The following is a 16,849-nucleotide window of genomic DNA, read 5'->3' as shown; positions in this document are numbered from 1 at the left end:
GAAATAATCCTGTGCATTTGTTTTATAAAATGGGTCGAAAACTAACAGCATTTTTCACGTACCGTACCTTTGTGGGTCAATACAAGTCAGCTACATGTAGCACTCGCTCGAGAGAGTAGAGTCAAACACGTCGCACTCAGAAATCCCGCACATGTAAGTAGGGTTGGGGGTACCACGTATCGTCACCCTAAGGATCTGTAGCTTGTTTATTCTAAAAATGTAACACAAATCCACCTAATTCTTACCTCAAATATGCCATAAATACTGCAGTTTTGAATGTCATGACCGTCTCGTTGATAATGAATCTCTGTTTTAAAATAGCGCAATTTTAGTGCGTGCGTTCCGTTTTCTTCGCGCAGCTAAAAAGGGAACCTTGCGATCGGCACCCCCTCCCCTCCATAAGTATACATGTGAATTTCACAGCATAGGTAATACACGTGAATTTCACAGGCCATAGGTAATACACGTGAATTTCACAGCCATGCGTCGTTACTGAGCGGATGTGTAATTTTTAGCTTGGTTTGTTTGAGTTTGATTTTCGTTTCTTCGTTTTTATTGTCTTTATAGCTAATGACACTAAATCCCGCGCGTACCTTTTCGTTCTATACGCAAACAGCCATGATACGCAGGGTGCCGATGGGAAAGTGCCCTGCCGATAGATGGTGCCCCAACCATACTGTATGTATAAGAGTACTGTATACGTACGCCACATAATCTGTTATGCACACAAGAAAGGCCGGCCGGCAGCCCGAACTAGAAGTTGTTTACAGGATTGACAGCGCATATAGTAGCGCCCAACGCACTTGTAACAACTGATTGAGTGCACACTGGTACTGCAGTGCAATGGTACTAAAGTAATCAAAGCCCACATGACTCGTTTCAGCGCTTCCTATTGGCTACGTTCTTGAACCCATTTTATAATATTTATTGATGCATGGCTGGCCGTGCGTCCAGTAAAAACTGATGCATGGTACAATGTATGTGTATGCCACACCAAAAGGAAATGCATCCAGTAATTTTGTCATCGGGTAACACAATAGAAAAAGGGGTTTTTGGCAAGAAAATTACCCATTCTATAAATCAGATGATGCACATGTCTTTTCGTGCGTCAGTCGGAATATAGTGTGCATGCGAGTAACTATGGAATTTAGCCTTAACCCACTCGGCTACGCCTCGTGGGTTAAAAGCATTCATAGTTACCTTATGCACACAAATTCCGACTGACGCACCTCAGACCTGTGTGTCATTTGTATAATATCAACTGGTACCCCTACACTTTTCATGTGATCATTATTTGTGCCAAGGAACACAGCCCCTTCATTTATTAGATGATTCAAGTCTGCTTAGATCACCATTTGAATATTGTCAGAATCTGATTAGTTACTCACTTCTGCCACTTTTTTTTTTAGAATGTGTGTGTGCACAGCATACCATAAACATTCTAGTTCATTCAGGCACACCTGACTTTGGACATTGGGCAGAAAACAACAAAACAAAACACACAGACACAGGTACTCAGGTACACTGATAGTGTTTTCCTCAATGAAACAGTTATAATTTTGTCAATATTTTGACATTCGACACATTTATCTACATTTACATGTTACACATGCTAACAGAAAATTAAACACACACACACACACACACACACACTGCACAACTTAATTTTTTCTGTGAATTACTGCTACTCTATGATTAATTTGTTAATCTGACATTCATGAATGTTGTATTAGTTATTAGTGAGCAAAGTTGATTGCTGTTTCTTTCAGGGCAAAAAAAAAAAAAAAATTGTACAGTACACATGAAGATTTTTCTTTTAACAGCAATCAGATTTTGATCATTTCTAGACTTAAAGAAAAATCCAGTATAATGGAGATTGTTAACTTTGTTGTATAACTGCCCTGATGACAATGTCATGCTGCTTTCTTCTGGAAAACGAAACAGGAAGAAGTAACAAAGATTTTTGCCACACTGTCCATTGTTTATGCTCATGAAAGCATGTGGTATTACCAGGTAGGAACTTCATTGTGTGTGTTGCTGTGTCTGCCTGTGTGGTGGTACAGTATTCATCGCATAATCGGGCATCTGATAATCGGGAACCTTCGCTTAAATGACATACGCTTCCCAGAAACATTTCCAATGCATGTTATTTTTCACTGGAGAATCGGGCAGGGACCTCCGATAAACGGGACAATTTTTCTTCAAGCGATCTTTGATTTTGTTGATAATTTACACAAAAAAATCTACCAAAATACCAACAACAATGTTTCAAAGATTCCCTATCAGTTGTCGTTTACATCGAACTTACAAAGCAAGCTTCAGACTGGTGTGTTTTGACCTCCATCCATCCAGTACACGTACATGCATAGCCACGAAAGCGCGTGTATCCATGCCATAGCGAAACACATGCTTTCGCGAACATTCTTCTCCCCTACATAAGCAAAGCCATGTGCTCGCTTGCAATTCCTACTCACATCCAATAAAAAACATGCCTTGCTCACACAACTCAGGCTGTGTACGTTGTTTAATCTCAGTCATACACTTTGAGGGCAAAGTCCAAATTCCTCTTCTCTGAGTGTTTCAACTTTCAATACATCGTGATCTGTGTGTACGTCACAATCTTCCTCAGTTGTGAATGAGCTACAGGGTCGCGCCGAGGGGTAGTGTGGTTGTGTATTCATGTACATGTACAATACGTCAGTATGCATGTGTGTGTGTGTGTGTGTGCATGTCGTATGCCGTTAGTGTATGGTGAGTGCTCATCGCGAAATCGGGCACCCCCGCTTAAAGGGGCCGTGTTTGCTACTCCCAACCTGTCCCGATTATGCGATGAATTCTGTACATGTACGGTACACTACATACAATGACCTGTAGCGTCAGCCTGCATCGCAGATATCACACATGCTGCAAGTGTACGGGCAGTGAGATGAGTTACAGTTTGGACATATTCTACTGATGATCACAAGTGCATGACACAATTGTCAATACAGATAATACATAATTTGGCCTCTTGCAATTGTTGTGCACATATGCAGCTACAGTACAAGTGAGCTGGGATTTTCTTGCATTCATTATCTAAGGTGCAACCACGACTTTAGATATTTTTCACGACAAAAAAAAAAGGTACAGTCTTCTACAATAAAGAGTGTTTACAGTATCTAACACATCATCTCATGTCTTATGATCTTTTAATTGTCATGATTTATTATTTATCTTTTTTTACTCATTGGTTAATATGATTTCTAGATAGTATGGATACAGTTTCATTCTGGTCACTAATGCATGATGTCAGTGTGATTAGTCTGTAAACTGTTGGACTACATAGTGTATATCTCTATTCATTACTGAAGGTCATATTTCTAAAGTTATGAAACTTGGTAGGTACAACTGTAATAGCCTGTGTAAGACTCAAAATATGCCTTTTGCACATACAGTTTGTATGTACATGTCAAAATTAAACAAAAGACCAGTACCTGCCACACAGAAACGCTGTTAGTGGGAGGTTTGTTTGCGCTAACAAGTCACTAACATATCAGCCACTAACAGCACGGGCAAAATGACCTCACAGAAAGCACTGTTAGAGTGCTGTTAGACATGTGCGCTGTTACGGTGCTGTCAGTGGATTTGAGCCATCGAGTTAGGCAAAATCTATGTGATTTGTGCGTAATGATCTATTTATAGATTGATGCATCTTGTTGATGCAGAGGCAGCACTACGCGGTGCATTGTTGTCTTCGTCTTGTCTTTCATGAGCTAACAAAAACAAAAAGGACTTCATAACAGCGCAACATTGGATGCCACTTCCGAATTTCTTCAGCGGACAAGCAAAAAAAAAAAAAAAAAAAAAAAGGTCTTCAGCGCATCTTTCTCATTCCACTTCCAGGTTTCTTTGGATGACATTAAGCAAAAATTAAATTAAAACGAGATATGAAACTCGTCACACTGACGAGTTAGGTGATACGCTTGGGTCATCAGATGCAGTTGGTCATCTGTGATCAACAAAGAAAAGAATGTGATATAGGCACCTTGAAGTTATATTGAGCATGCATGCAAAACCGTTTCTCTAACCACTCGGCCATGGGACATCCACGGAAATGGTAAGACAAAAAAGAAATGTATAGATATTACAGGGGGAAAAAGTCAATGCCCACTCAACAAACGTGGCCGCGTGAACATGTATTGCATTGCTAGACGGAAATGCGGCCTTGTAACGACTGATGTCGCTATGCCATTTCTGGCAACTTTGGAAAAATACGTCCTGTAGACATAAAACCTGTAATCGGCTGGTTTTGATACCTTGCCTTTAATCACAATTTTCAGTGTGATGACGTCATCAAAGTACAAAACAATGACATGGTCTTGAAAGACAATTGTTCAAAGTGCAACACCTCCGTCGTCGTCATTACATACTATGATCGGTTTGACAAAGTCAGCCTGCAAAATTTTGCAGCAGTCGAAGCAATGTGGTCTCCAACACAAAAAAGAGGGATATGGTGTGTGTGTGTGTCTCTCTGTGTGTATAAGTGCGTTTATGTACAGTATATACGAACGTGATTTCTACATGGACGAATATGTAATACAAAATTGACGAAAAAAAAGTAAAATAGCTAAGTATTTTGTTTCGTGATCTTGTGGGGTTCGAACCCGCACGTGTGCAACCTCACGCGTCTCTGAGACGTCGCCTTTGACCACTTGGCCATATGTCTCGACGAGAAATATACGAGTAACGTAAACTTATGTATGTGAAAGATGAATCAGGAATCGTTTCGTCCACATTCCATTCTCATTTTCAGTTTTAAAACTGCAAAATTGTCAACCTGATGAGGAGATTTCAAAGAATAAAATGCATGATTACTGCAGCTTATTGTCTCAGCTACAACATACTTAAGTTTCAGAGGAAATGAAGCAAAATCAGCTGAGGTAAAGGTGCTTAAACGTTGTCAAGTCAATGCATGGTTTTAAAAAAAATCACTTCCCATAGACATAACACGTAAACTTGTCCGATTTTGCGTCTTTTACCTTTAAACACAATTTAAAGTACAGTTGAACCTCTCGTATCCGGACAAGTCGGGACCAGGGCTCATCCGGATAAGGGATTTGGCCGGATACGGGAGAGTCAATGCTTTATACATATACGTAGACATGTGTACTGATGTAGCCCATTGTAGTACCACATGTAGTAATGTGTATACTGCAACCTTTTCATTGTTACACTCAGTAACAGACCCCAAAATAGAGCTTCGTGTTTGCAAGAATGAAATCATTTTCTTTTATAAATTCTTGGGATGATTTACCTAAATAATTATTAAGAAATGTATCAAGTATGTAATTCATGTGTGTTTGTGTAGGAGTTCTCAAGGAGTTGGGAATCCCCCTTTCCTCCCGTAATTATTTAAAAATTAATAAAAATTCACGGCAACATTGCGTCCGTATAATAGAGAGATCCGGATAAAGGGAGGCCGGATAAGAGAGGTACAACTGTATGATGACGTCATCAAATTTCAAAACCATGACATGGACTTGAAAGGCAAATGTTCAAAGTACAACATATCTGAATTTGGGAATTATTGAGCTTAAACAACAGAGATACGAGCAAATGAATGTCAGAAACAGTACCTCAAAAAAAATTAATTCCACTTTTTTATTTCAGATGACGATATGATGACGTCATAATATATATATGGAAATAATGATACTGAAACGTTATGTCCAATTTATATGCTTTTGTAATATACAATAAAAACATAGGGTCACCAGACGTTTTAAAGAGCTATGGTGAAATAAACAAAGACATGTTTTTTCACTATATTTGCACATAGACGCGCACCGCGAAATTTGAACTTTGACGCAAGTGCATTGCTTGTTATTGTCGGAATCGATCAGAAATCAATGGATATTGTTGCTCAAAGTATCATGAATCCAAATCGATCAAAAAAGTGTATTTTCATGTTGCTGACTGCGAAAATGCGCGGTACGGACGCGCACAGCGCAAAATTGTTTGAAACACTTTTTGTCTGAAACTTCGAGATTTCCCATTGGAAAGTTGTTTTGAGCCTTTTAAAAGTTTGACGCGCTCTTAATGATGTCCTAGGTAATTAGCATTAAGGAAGTAAGATAGAACGTGACCTGAACTTTATGTCCACAAAAAATGATACAGAAATGACCTTTAGTTATGAAGTTATGATCGATCATGTAACATGGTCTGAAAATCACAAAATGGTGCCTGATAGGCACTTTTTAATGCTAATTACCTAGGACATTATTACGCGCGCGTCAAACTTTTAAAAGGCTCCAAAACAACTTACCAATGGGAAATCTCGAAGTTTCAGACAATTTTAAGCGTTTCGCGCGTTCGCATCCGTCCGCACATTTTCGCGCGTAGTGCGCTGTAAGCAACATGAAAATGCACATTTTTTGACTGATTTGGATTCCTGATACATTAAGTAACAATATCCATTGATTTTTGATCAATTTTGACCTATAACAAAGGAATGCGTTGGCGTCAAAGTTGAAATTTCGATGTGCGCGTCTATGTGCAAATATAGCGAAAAACATGTCTTTGTTTATTTCGCCATAGCTCTTTAAAACGTCTGGTTACCCTATGTTTTTATTGCATATTACAAAAACATATGAATTGGAAATAACGTTTCAAGTATTAATATTTCCATAAATCCATTATGACGTCATCATATCATCATCTGAAATCAAAAAAGTGGAATTAATTTTTTTGAGGTACTGTTTCTGACATTCATTTGCTCGTATCTCTGTTGTTTAAGCTCAATATTATCCCAAATTCAGATATGTTGTACTTTGAACATTTGCCTTTCAAGTCCATGTCATGGTTTTGAAATTGATGACGTCATCATACTTTTAATTGTGATTAAAGGTAAACACTCAAAATCGGACAAGTTTACGTGTTATGTCTATGGGAGGTGATTTTTTTTAAAAACCATGCATTGGACTTGACAACGTCTAAGCACCTTTATCTCGGCTGATTTTGCTTCATTTCCTCTGAAACTTAAGTATGTTGTAGCTGTGACAATAAGCTGCAGTAATCATGCATTTTATTCTTTGAAATCTCCTCACCAGGTTGGACAATTTTGCAATTTAAAACTGAAAATGAGAATGGAATGCGGACGAAACGATTCCTGATTCGTCTTTCAGGTATATAAGTTTACGTTCCTCTAATTTTCTCGTCGAGACGTATGGCCGAGTGGTTAGAGGCGTCGTCTCAGAAACGTGAGGTTGCACACGTACGGGTTCGAACCTCACAAGAGCACAAAAGAAAATAATAATTTTTTAAAAACTTTTTTATCTTCAAAAAAAGTACTACACCTTTGTCCATGTAGAAATCACGATCGCATGTAAACACACCTATACGCACACACTCACACAGTATCCCTTTGTTTTGCGTTGGAGACTGCATTGCTTCGACTGCTGCAAAATTTTGCAGGCTGGGCTTTTCAAACTGACCATGGTATATTGTAACAAAATGAAATTTGTTCATATCAATTCAGTAACACAATGTAGTCGTGGTTACTTTGTGCTGATTTTATACATGTAACAAGCTATACATTGTCAAAAAAGGTATTTGAATTGTTCCTTTATGTCAGTCTTCTGTATTGATGATTATTTGTCAATTAGTGTTTTTTGTGGAGTTTCAGATAGTGATAAAAAGTATGTATGATAAGTGCAGCGATAATTCCTACAGTTAGTTCAAAGTTGTGTTACAGAGGTTTGATACATACATATTAGAATTGTGTGTGTGTGTACACGTGTGTATACAGGTTGGCCATATGACACATTCTAGACAATTAATCTTAATTAATTAGCAAACGTGATCAGCTATGGAACTGAATATGGTACTAATGTATGATGTTAATGATTCTAATTAAACTGTGACGAGTTTAAAGGGATAGCTTAACTGTGTGTAAAAATAAAGCAATTATAAGGAAATTTTAGGGGAATTTAATAACCATGCCTATAATAATTTCACACAGGTACTAATAGCTGCTTCATATTCATGTGTTTGTCGACATGTCAATAGCAAACTAACAACGTACGATTAATACTATATACATTGAACAACTGTCTTTCAAGTCCATATCGATGTTTTTTAATTTGATGACGTCACAGGCCTCGAAATAGGATTTTGGAGGGGCAAGGCCATTTAGAAAAGGGCACTTTTTCCAAGAGGCCAGGGCACTTAAGTCAGTCAGAGGGGCACCAAGGCCACATTGGAAAGGGCATGTTTGGTGTTTATGAAAAAAGAAAGAAGAAAAACAAACTGAGAAAAACAAACAAACAAACAAACAAACACACACACACACACACACACACACACAAAGTGCAACACACAACAAAAACCTCTTCCCTACAGCTGTAACACATTCCCGATCTCCGCGTTTCTATCAGGTGAAACGACATTTTTTAAAACAGGAATAAAACAACAGTAGGTATTGATTGAAACTCGACACCCTTTCAGGCCAGCCAGGCCAGGCTGCAATGAAACTTCAAAGCACATTCCGACAGCTGGCTGGCAAAACCACAAGGCAAAGGAATTTGCGCGCGTGTAGATTGCTATGATTAGTCTGTGACAGACAGTTCATGACCTCCAAGAATGTGCCAGTACGCGCGGTTTCTTCTGTTGATTGGTCTCTCTCTCTCTCTCCACCCCTCCCCATTCCCCAGTCTGGCACACATCGTGGGATTTTTCTTTTTTCTTGGTGAACTTGGAGTTCACTCTTTGCTACTCTATTTGAATATGCGCTGCCTAGCTAGTACATACTCGCGGCCGCTGCGCTGCGGAGGCAGTCGGGACGGTAAAAGCCGGTCGGGCGTACATGTACGTACACACGTCGTCTCGTATCTCGGAAAGATACTTTGAGTTTGAATCAGATATATCGGGACGCGACTGAACTGAAGGTATGATATTTGAGATCAGGAAAGTTGTTCAAGCTTATTAAAGAGACTGAGAAAGGGCATATCATACGTCATAAATAATAACTTTCATTCCAAAAGGGCACCACGGCCCCAAGAAAAAGGGCACATTTTTTTTGGCCGTAACTTTGATCAAAAAACAAAAGGCATTGCGGCCAACGAGAGGGGCACCGACGGCCGTGGCCGTCGGTTCATTCGAGGCCTGACGTCATCATGCTAGAAGATGTGATTAAAGGCAAGATACCAAAATCAGCGAAGATTATATGTTATGTCTATGGGAGGGGATGTTTGTTTTTTAACCATGCATTGACTCGATAATGCTCAAGCACCTTTACCTCACTTGATTTTGCTTCATTTCCTCTGAAACTTAGGTATGTTGTAGCTGAGACAATAAGCTGCAGTAATCATACATTTTATTATTTTTTTTAATTTTCTCACCAGGTTGAGAATTTTGCAGCTTAAAACTGAAAATGAGAATGGAAGGTGGACGAAACGATTCTTGAGTCATCTTTCACATAATAAGCTTACGTTCCTCATATTTTCTCGTCGAGAAGTATGACTGAGAGGTTAAAGGCTACGTGTCAGAGACGTAAGGTTGCACACGTGCCGGTTCGAACCCCATAAGAGCACGAAACAAAATACTTACCTATTTTACTTTTTTTCTTCAATGGTGTATTATACATTCGTCCATGTCGAAATCACGTTAGTATATAAACGCACCTATACACAGCCACACACCCACACACACAATCACTCTGTTTTGTGTTGGAGACCACATTGCGTAGACTGCTGCAAAATTCTGCAGGCTGGGTTTTTCAAACCGATCATAGTATGTACATGTAATGACGACGACAGAGGTGTTGTACTTTGAACAATTGTCTTTCAAGTCCATATCATCGTTTTGTACTTTGATGACGTCATCACACTGAAAATTGTGATTAAAGGCAAGGTATCAAAACCAGCCGATTATAGGTTGTATGTCTGCGGGACGTATTTTTCCCGAGTTGCCAGGAATGGCCTAGCGACATCAATCGTTACAAGGCCGTATTTCCATCTAGCAATGCAATACATGTTCACACGGCCACGTTTGTTGAGTGGTCATTGACTCTTCCCATGTTATATCTATACATTGTTTTGGGTTTTTTTTTTTTGTCTTGACATTTTCGTGGATGTCCTGTGCCCGAGTGGTTAGAGAAACGGTTTCGCATGCAGGTTCAATATAACTTCAAGGTGCCTATATCACATTCTTTTCTTTGTCGATCACAGATGACCGACATCTGATGACCCCAAGCGTATCACCTAACTCGTCCTCAGTGTGACGAGTTTTCATATCTCGTTAGGTGATACGCTATCAGCGTATCATCTATTGTGATTGTCAAAATTTCTCTTTTTTTTTATTCTTCTTTCTTTCTGCCACATTTTGTGTCGTCAATATCTCAACAATGACATTACGGAATGACATGACATTTTCAGTCAACATGTCTCATAACAATATCTGGGCACAATAAGGTTTTCATGACAGTAACATAGCTATGACGTCATCTAGGCGCCATTTTGTGATTTTCGGACCTTGTCACATGATCGATCATAACTTCATAACTAGACATCATTTCTGTATCATTTTCGGTGGACATAAAGTTCAGGTCATGCTCTATCTTACATTTTAACGCTAGTTACCCAGGTCATCATTATGCGCGCGTTTGCGCGTGTCAAAATTTTAAAAGGCTCAAAACGACTTCCCAATGGGAAATCTCGAAGTTTCAGACAATTTTAAGCGTTTCAAACATTTTCTCGCGTGCGCGTCCGTCCGCGCAATTTCGCGCGCAGAGGGCGTAATCAACATGAAAATGCAATTTTTTTGACTGATTTGGATTTCTGATACTTTGAGTAACAATATCCATTGATTTCCGTTCGATTTTGACCTATAACAAAGGAATGCACTGGCGTCAAAGTTGAAATTCCGCGCGCGCGTCTTTCTGCAAATATAGTGAAAAAACATGTTTTTGTTTATGTCGCCATAGCTCTTTAAAACGTCTGGTGACCCTATATTTCTATTGCATATTACAAAAGCATATGCATTGGAAATAACGTTTCAAGTACCAATATTGCCAGGAAAACTCATGACGTCATCATATCATCATCTGAAATCAAAAAAGTGGAATTAATTTTTTTGAGGTACTGTCTCTGACATTCATTTACTCGTATCTCTATTGTTTAAGCTTAATATTACCCCAAATTCAGATATGTTTTCTTTGAACATTTGCCTTTCAAGTCCATGTCATGGTTTTGAAATTTGATGACGTCATCATACTTTAAATTGTGATTAAAAGTAAAGACACAAAATCGGACAAGTTTACGTGTTATGTCTATGGGAGGTGATTTTTTTTAAAACCATGCATTGACTTGACATTGTTTAAGCACCTTTATCTCAGCTGATTTTGCTCCATTTCCTCTGAAACTTAAGTATGTTGTAGCTCAGACAATAAGCTGCAGTCATCATGTATTTTATATTTTAAAATCTCCTCATTAGGTCGACAATTTTGTTGTTAAAAACTAAAAATGAGAATGCAATCTGTACGGAACGATTCCCGATTGTTCTTTGCAACTGGATATTGGTCGAATCCACGCGGCCACTTGTGGGAAGTTGAATAGCGCCATCACAAGTCAACACTGTGACAGTCACGACAGTATTATTATACATTTAAGTTTCTCATTCGATCTTCAGGACAGCCGTATGGCGTAATCGCTTAGCGCGCTGGGTGTTCATAACGCCATACCGGAAGGAGAGAAGTTCGACTCCCGCAGGACTTTTCCCGTTCTTTCTTTTTCTTTTTTTTTTCGGCAGTTCAGCTTTACTCCGATGTCATTTATCATATTATTTTATCAAGTGTACGTAACCCGTGAACACGGCTGCTCTATATCCCTTGTTTTGTATTGGAGTTTGAGATTGGGTTTGCTTCATTAATTTTGTCACACTTAATGTTGTAAATTGCCCCTTGTTACAGTGTCCCGCTTGCCACCTATCGTTTGCTCTTTCCTTTTCTCTTCACTGGTTATTGTTATACTGTAACAGGATAGGTAGGAACATGTACGTTTAAATAACTTACAGGAATGGGAGCTGAATTGATTAACTCTAGTCCAGGTGTATGGCGTCTCGCTCATCTCTTTGAAATTCCCGGTTGTTATTGTTTGACCCAATAACGGAGTTGTAGACAGGTTTTATGTTGCTATAGAGGTATCTTGTGCCACATGAGTGGAAGGCATCACTGTTTAGTGGTAGTAATGAACTTTTTCATGTTGTATATGGTATAAAGATATAAGTTTCACATCCAATCTTCGGGACAGCCGTGTGGCTTTATAGTCACTTGGCGCGCTGCACGGTCATTACACACCACCTTAGGACGAGATGTTTGAGACCCGCAGGACGCTATTATTTTTTTTCTCTCTCTCTTTCTTTGTTTTTCTTTTGGCAGTTCAGCTTCATTCCGATGTCATTACCCCACGACACACAGTCACTCAAGTTCCCTTTTTTTTTGTCCGAGGCTGGAGGTTGGATTTGCTTCATTTATCATACGTAATGTTGTAAATTGCCCTTGGTATGCAGTGCCCCGCTTGCCACCTTTCGTTTTCTCTTTCCTTTTCTCTACGTTTGTTCCTGTTACACTGCACAAGACAGGTCGGAAAATAATTTACATAACACAACCGGAGCAAGAATGGCAACTGAATAAATTAACTCTAGGCCAGGTGTATGGCGTCTCGCTCGTCTCTTTGAAATTCCAGGTTGTTATTGTTTGACCCAATAACGGAATTGTAGACAGGTTTTACGTTGCTATAGAAGTATCTTGTGCCACATGAGTAGAAGGCATCACTGTTTAGTAGTAGTAATGAACTTTTTCATGTCCCTCCTTGTCAATTATAGTGTGTTCAAAGGGGTTGTGTGTCTATCTGCCAAAGAAAAGGAAAACCTTATTTTCGTCATGGCTATTTCTCTATACGTAACCGTAGGTGATGAGTATTGTTGGTATCTGAGCAGTGAATAACACAGCATCAGGCTAAAATCCCCCTTAGTTATACGCGCTAAGCGTTCAATTTGATATATCTTTATTTATGTAGTCAATCACTGCTAATGGAGTTACAGAATTATGTTATGACACCTTTCACTGAAAGTTTGTAAAGCAAAGTTTATGGACAAGGCAAGCAATTGTACATGAATAATACCAATGATTTCAGAGGGAAATTATGGCATACCTAAATGTAAGGGTATCATTGCTTTGGAATTGCTGAGACAATATCTTGGCACGAGGGCTTCCACCTCTAATAACTGATCCCTTTGAAGATGTGTCGGTCACGGGTGATCGTCATGATTCATCTTTCACGTAGAAGCTTCCGTTCCACACTCTTAGTTCGAGAAGACTTACCATCATACTTCAAATTGTGATTAAAGGTAAAGACTCAAAATCAGACAAGTTGACGTGTTATGTCTATGGGAGGTGATTTTTTTTTTTAAACCATGCATTGACTTGACAACGTTTAAGCACCTTTATTTCAGCTGATTTTGCTCCATTTCCTCTCAAACTTAAGTATGTGGTAGCTCAGACAATAAGCTGCAGTAAACATGCATTTTATTTTTTCAAATCTCCTCATCAGGTTGACAATTTTGCAGTTTAAAACTGAAAATGAAAATGGAATGTGGACAAAACGATTCCTCATTTATCTTTCACGTACATAGGTTTACGTTCCCCATATTTTCTCGTCGAGACTTATGGCCGAGTGGTTAAAGGCGATGTCTCAGAGACGTGAGGTTGCGGGTTCGAACCCCACAAGATCACGAAACAAAATACTTAGCTATTTTACTTTTTTTTCTTCAATTTTGTATTACATATTCGTCCATGTAGAAATCACGTTCGTATATAAACGCACCTATACACACACACAGACACACACACACGCCATATCCCTCTTTTTTGTGTGTTGGAGACCACATTGCTTCGACTGCAGCAAAATTTTGCAGGCTGACTTTGTCAAACCGATCATAGTATGTAACGACGACGACTGAGGTGTTGTACTTTGAACAATTGTCTTTCAAGACGATGTCATTGTTTTGTAATTTGATGACGTCATTACACTGAAAATTGTGATTAAAGGCAAGGTATGAAAACCAGCCGATTATAGGTTTTATGTCTGCGGGACGTATTTTTCCCAAGTTGCCAGAAATGGCATAGCGACCTCAGTCGTTACAAGGCTGCTTTTCCGTCTAGCAATGCAATAGATGTTCAAACGGCCACGTTAGTTGAGTGGGCATTGACTTTCCCCCTGTTATATCTACACATTGTTGTTTTTATTTGTCTAACCATTTCCGTTCATGACCCGTGGCCGAGTGGTTACAGAAACGGTTTCCCATGCACGCTCAATATAAATTCAAGGTGCCTATATCACATTCTTTTCTTTGTCGATCACAGATGACTGTCATCTGATGACCCCAAGCGTATCACCTAACTCGTCCTCAATGTGACGAGTTTTCATGTCTCGTTTCTTATTCTTCTTTCTTTCTGCCACATTTTGTGTCGTCAATATCTCAAGAATGACATTACGGAATAACATGAAATTTTCAGTCAACATATCTCATGACAATATCTAGCCACAATAAGGTTTTCATGACAGTGAAAAATGGGTGCCTGATAGCGTATCACCTAAAAAGACAGATTTTGACAATCACAATAGGTGATACGCTGATAGCGTATCACCTAAAAAAAGGTATTCAGGGCAAAAACAAGGCCTTACTGTGCTCAAAGGTTTCATTCCTTTTTTTTTTTCTAGTGCCACTTCCGGGGTGGGGGCCCAAAGTGGTGACACCCTATATAGGCCCTACTCCTTATGTCGTCCTATGGGTGCAAAACAGGGCCCCCCTCTTCTACAGGCCCTGCAGAGCTGTATTTGAATTGATCATAATGGCGCAGAATAAAGCAATGAGAGTTTGATTTGGTTTGGCGTGGTTTGGTTTTATTTTCGCATTTCCTTTCTCCAGATAAAATAAAGGAGAGTATAACATACAAAGCTATACAAGAATGTGTCAATATTATGGGTTCAACATTAATCTCTAATGATGTATAAATCAAAGTAACTTATATGTTCAAGCATACTGTGTTCATACTGTAGTCATGTGTGAACAATTGAGAAATCAATACCCCAGGGGACAGTCATCATAGTCAACAGGGGAAATTAATGTTGCCAACTGCGAATGTCAGGGAGGGTAGGTCTATCATTGTTTTTGTTTTTAGGTCTACGTCTAGATCTACTCTAGATCTAGTCTATCTAAAGCTAGGCCCCTAACTGTTATTAATAGAAAAATGGGTCAAAATTGTCATTCTCTTTCATGACGTCTAATCAGTCTGAGTCTAACTTTAAACTAGAAATATCACTGAAGGTGATTTATACCCCCGCCCCGTGACGACAGTCTTACCCAAGGAATGATCTTTCCTTGATCTTCTGCCATTTAAATGCCGTTACCATGGCAATGCAGCTTCCGACACGTCCGAAAAATATGTCTTGCACATCTTCCCACCAAGACTATTGTGTGTGCCACATTTCATAAGCTTCTGTCAAAAACTGAGGAAGTAGTTCAATCCACAAGATCTTTCCTTGATCTTCCGCCATTAATATGCCGTTACCATGGCAACACAGCTTCCGACACGTCCAAAAAATATGTCTTGCACATCTTCCCACCAAGACCAATGTGTGTGCCACATTTCATGAGCTTCAGTCGAATACAGAGGAAGTAGTTCAATCCGCAAGATCTTTCCTTGATCTTCTGCCATTTATATGCCGTTACCATGGCAACGCAGCTTCCGACACGTCCGAAAAATATGTCTTCCACATCTTCCCACCAAGATCAAGGTGTGTGCCACATTTCATAAGCTTTGGTCAAAAAACTGAGGAAGTAGTTAAATCTGCAAGATCTTTCCTTGATCTTCTGCCATTAATATGCCGTTACCATGGCAACGTACTTTCGGGTACTGTCAAAAAATGCGTCTTGCACATCTACAACCAAAGGCACACATCTGTACCAAGTTTCATGGAAATTGGGCAAAAACTGAGGAAGTAGTTTGCAACACAAAATTTTCCATCATTTTGGCTCATAATATGTGAGCTGTTACCATGGCAACATACTTTTTGTCTCTGTCAAGAAATGTGTCATGCTGACCTATATCCTAAGACAAACATTCAATATGAATTCCATGAGAATTGGAAGAACACTGATGAAGCAGTTTTGCCATGAAGCATTTTGCCCTATATTTTACCAATAACATGCCGTTACCATGGCAACGCACTTTTTGCCACTGCGGAAATATGTGTCTTGCACATTAACATATTCAGATGAACATCTGTACCTAATTTCATAAAAATTGATCAAAAACTGTGGGAGGAGTTCGCGACGCAAGATTTGTACCCATTTTTGCCCATAATATGCCGTTACCATGGCAACGTACTTTTGGGTACTGTCAAAAAATACGTCTTGCACATCTACAACTCAAGGCACACATCTGTGCCAAGTTTTATGGGAATCGGTTGAAAACTGAGGAAGTAGTTCACGACGCAAGATTTGCAACGGACCGACCGCCCGACCCGACCGCCCGCCCGCCCGCCCGCCCGCCCGCCCGACCGACCGCCCGACCGTCCGTTGATTCCTATATACCCCCTTCAAACTTCGTTTGGCGGGGGTATAAAAATCCTTTGAAACATATCGATTATGAGAAATTCGTTGTCTAAACCCCCCCCCCCCGAAAAAAAGAAGTTCTGAGAAGTTTAGATTTTACAATCAATCATAATGCTTAAAATCATTGAAGTTTGAAGTGAGGCGGTCATACTGTTGCATGTTCCGTAGCAGCAGTGTTTTCCACCCATTTTCAGAA

At 39.4% G+C, this 16,849-nt stretch overlaps 1 protein-coding gene across 1 annotated transcript in view; it reads right to left on the bottom strand.

Annotated features, from left to right (window-relative positions):
* The window catches only part of LOC139737940 (uncharacterized), a 68,248-nt gene that overhangs the window by 15,803 nt on the left and 35,596 nt on the right, over positions 1 to 16,849 (bottom strand). The gene's annotated exons all lie outside the window — the stretch shown is intronic.

This window comes from Diadema antillarum, unplaced genomic scaffold (genome assembly GCF_040938485.1).
Source record: "Diadema antillarum isolate AM-2024a unplaced genomic scaffold, OU_Dant_1.0 seq00000716_RagTag, whole genome shotgun sequence".
NCBI lineage: Eukaryota > Metazoa > Echinodermata > Echinoidea > Diadematoida > Diadematidae > Diadema > Diadema antillarum.
This window is presented reverse-complemented; position numbering and strand designations above follow the sequence as displayed.